Below are 3,711 nucleotides of genomic sequence, written 5' to 3'. Positions count from 1 at the left end.
TGTGTGGAGTGGCTTCTGTGTGGGGCTGGGGGTGGGGTTGGGGCCAGCATGACAGCTGGTAGCCAAACAACCCAGGAAGCTGCCATGGCCCCTGCTAGTGGTAAAGCTGTAGGAACCTTTAAGCAGTGAGCTGTGGTTAGGAGGTGGCAACAGCCCACCCTTCTGCCTGGTCAGCCAGTCTCAGCCCCAGACCAGCCCAGCCCAGGGAGCGTCTGGTCCCACGGGGATGCACAGCTGTGGCTGCCTTGTGCATCACTCATACTTGAGGCCCATGTTGGACACCAGGGACAGTTGCTACTGGACAGGTCCAGGTGTGGGTAGGCGGGGAAGACCCACCCTGCATAGATTGCTCTTGGTGGTATCTGAGACTCTTGGGGTAGCTGAGGCCTGTGGGGAATAGGGAGTGGGGCTCTTACTATAGTGCAGTGAAGAGGGAATGAGTGAGCAGTGTGGGGCCCTTAAGGTACAGCAGCTTCTAGGTTCTGCATGGGGCAGAGTTTGCCCTTCTGCCCACCCAGGGGTGTTGCAGAACCGAGCCGAGTCTCACCAGCAGACATATACAGCAGCGGGGAGAAGTGACTGTGATGCTCGTTGTCCTCCAATCTACAGTCCACACAAGCAGCAGGTGCGGTTTGGGAGCACTGGAAGGAGGGCGCGTGGGTCTGCCTGGTAGGCACTGGTGTGGTCCATTGGTGCATAGGCGTCCTGAGTTTGTGTCCTGTGTACCTAGAGCACAGAAGGAGGAGCAGAGTGGGTTCAGAGTGGTGCCAAGGTCCTGCAGTCTCTGGGAGTGTACTGTAGAGGGTGCTAGAGACTTGCACCCTTCACAAAGCATTCCTGAGGGAAGGTGGCAGGCCCACGTTACCAGGGTTTGCAGTTTGGCCTCAGTGTTCAGGCGTTTCTTGAAGCCTGGTTGTAGTGCTGGGTGAGACGCCACACTACTGAGCTGATTGCCTCAGGTGGTACTGAAGTCACAGGCATTTCATCAGCCCATGCCAGTTGTGGGCCGTGGGCAGCCCATCGTGGAGCTCTGTGCCAGGGCCGTGGATGGGCTCATGAGTCACAGGTGGGGAGGTCTAGGCCTATGCCAGGGAATCTGGGTTTTGTGCAGTGTAAACCTTGCTTTCCAGAAGGCTCAGTTTGTCACTGGCCACACTGTTGGGGTTCACCTCAACGTGTGGCAGCCTCACTTGGTTCATGTTGTGTTTTGTTTTGTACCAGGAATGTAACTCAGGACCTTGGGCTTGCCAGGCAGACGCTTGTGCTGCTGACCTAAATCCCTGGCCGCCTTGGTCATTGTTTTAAAGTGCTGTCTGCCAAATGCCCAGGTCTTACCAGCCATCCCTTGATAAATGTGCTTCCTGGGAGCCCCAGCAGGTCTTCTTTGACCGCAGGCAGGCAGGCAGGCAGGCAGGCAGGCAGGGCGGGCTTTCCTTGGAGGGCCCTTCGCCCTGGAGTGCGGGTCAATACAGTCTCACATGTGCAGTGACATGCTCCATTGTTGCTGCATCTGGAGGCTTCTGGGCTTTAACACTCGGGGAAAGGAATGACCAGAACAGTGTGCTGCCAAGGCACTGCAGTTCTGTCCCTGGGCCCTGCTCAGAGAGCCCCAAGGACATGCGTTGCCCAGGATGGGGGCTGGGAGGCCACCGTTGAACCCCTGAGAGTGGCCCTGGTGTTGGCAGGAAGGTTTGGAGGGTGTTTAACCCGCCCAGTTCCACAGTGAGCTCTGCAAGGTGAGCGGGTCCAGGCTGCCCTGAGCCCCACTGAGACAAGGACACTGATCTAGAGGGGGCAGCTCGAGTCACAGGCGGGGAGGGTTGCACAGGTGCAAGGGCCATGTACACCCAGGTGGGCCACTCTGGCAAAGGCTCTCTGCCCAGTGAGAGGCCAGGCCTGGGGGTATCCCCAGTGGCCGGCTGTGGAGAGGAGCTGGCACCGCAGGGATGGAGGCAGTGGAACTTCGGGCATCCAAACAGGATGCCTGGCAATTTGTACCCTGTCTACACCACCAGGCTGGGTTTGGCACAGTACGGGCAACAGTGACAAGGACCAGGCCGCTGAACAGTACAGCCCACCCTGTGGGCCATGATCACAGTTGTAGGGGACACGTGGACCTGAGCTCTGCCAGGAGGGGGTGGGGAGTATACAGAGGCAGGGTCCAGCAAGAGCCTAGGTGCCAGCTCCTCGCTGTGCTGGCAGCTCAGAAGCAGGTGCTTGGCCACTCGGCGCTCTCAGGCTCAGCGTCACTGCTATCTCTTAGTATGGCCCCCCATGTTCTGAATGCCCACAGCCACCTGTACCTCACAGGATGCTCTTGGCCCAGCTGTCCTAGTCCCAGCCCAAGATCCATCGTGTGTGCTTGGTCTTGGGCAGGGCTGCATAAGCCACCCCTTAAGCCACCTTGGGGGGGTGAGAATATGTCCTTCCTCTACCCATGGATCAGTGTTGCTGCACTCTGAATTCCCAAGCCTCAGCTCCCGCCCCGCATGGACCTTGTAACCCCTTCCAAAGCCAGCAGCCACTGAAGTCACCTTGCCAGGGTGTCCAAAGGCAGCCAGGCCAACCTTGTGTCTGAATCACACCTGCACCAAGAGGCTGCTGTGCCGGGGAGTGGTCACCTGAGGAGTGGCCACTAAGGGTAACTCCCGCCTAGTCAGGCCAGGGAGTGAGCTTAGTGGCTCCAGGCATCGAGGCCTCTGCTCTGCAGGCTGGCACCCAGTGATAGCATTGTATTACTCAACTGTTTTGTGAAGCTAATGGTCAGGAGAGGAGAGGTGGGAGTTTTGGGGTCAGTACTTGGTGCCACTGGCAGGTGCCCTGACCCCAGTTCCCCACCAGCCACATCCTCCCAGTGCCAGGAGGGAGCTTTCGTTCCCAGCGCCTGCTGCCTCTGCTTCTCAGACAAAATTCAGGACAATCGAAACCAGTTTTGCAAGCAAAACAACATGAGCCTCTGCATCACACAGCCCGCTCAGAGGGATGGCAGCTACGTGAAGAAGGCAGCAAACCATGGCCCTTCCAGCTGGCCTGCTCCATGGGCAGTGCAGTGGCTGCAGAAGGGGCACTGTGCCCTTCCCTCGTGGCTACAGCCAGCATCTTTGGGGGGTCACCCCACACTGTGCCCTGGTCTGAGGTTGAGGGCATGCAGGAAGGCATGGGGCCAGCCGCTGTTGGGAAAGGAACCGCAGTCCATCCCAGGTACCATGGGTCGCCTCCCTTTTGCCACCAAAACAGCCAGCATAAACAGTGCAGGAGCAGAAAAGTTGGTTCACACCGACACTTGGTCCTGACCTCCAGAGCCACTGTGTCCTGTCCCACAAGTGTCAGGAGCCACTGAGCTAGTGATCATTCACAAGTGCCCAAACAGGAGCACCCTAAGGGCACAGGGTGCTGAGGGGAGCAGGTGTCCAGCCGTAAGAACAAGGGGTAGAAGAAGCCAGCTGGGTGAGTAGAGGGGATGGTGTGGCACTGCAGTGATGGAGCGGTCCCTTCCAGCTAGAGAAGGCTGCCCCTGACCCCGGCTTTCTGGGTCTTTTATTTTCTTCATCTTATTATTCTTCCCCCAGGAACTGCCACCAACACATGAGGACAGGTCACATCCCAAGTAGGTGATCTGGCCCACAGACCAGTCCATGGGTTTTGTCTGGAGAGAGAATGGGGATGGGGGGGCAGGGCAAGAGGAAAGAGAGATGGAAACAAGATGAGATT

This window comes from Cavia porcellus, unplaced genomic scaffold (assembly GCF_034190915.1).
Source record: "Cavia porcellus strain 051 isolate PalLab524CR breed Dunkin Hartley unplaced genomic scaffold, mCavPor4.1 scaffold_4, whole genome shotgun sequence".
Lineage (NCBI taxonomy): Eukaryota > Metazoa > Chordata > Mammalia > Rodentia > Caviidae > Cavia > Cavia porcellus.
This window is presented reverse-complemented; position numbering follows the sequence as displayed.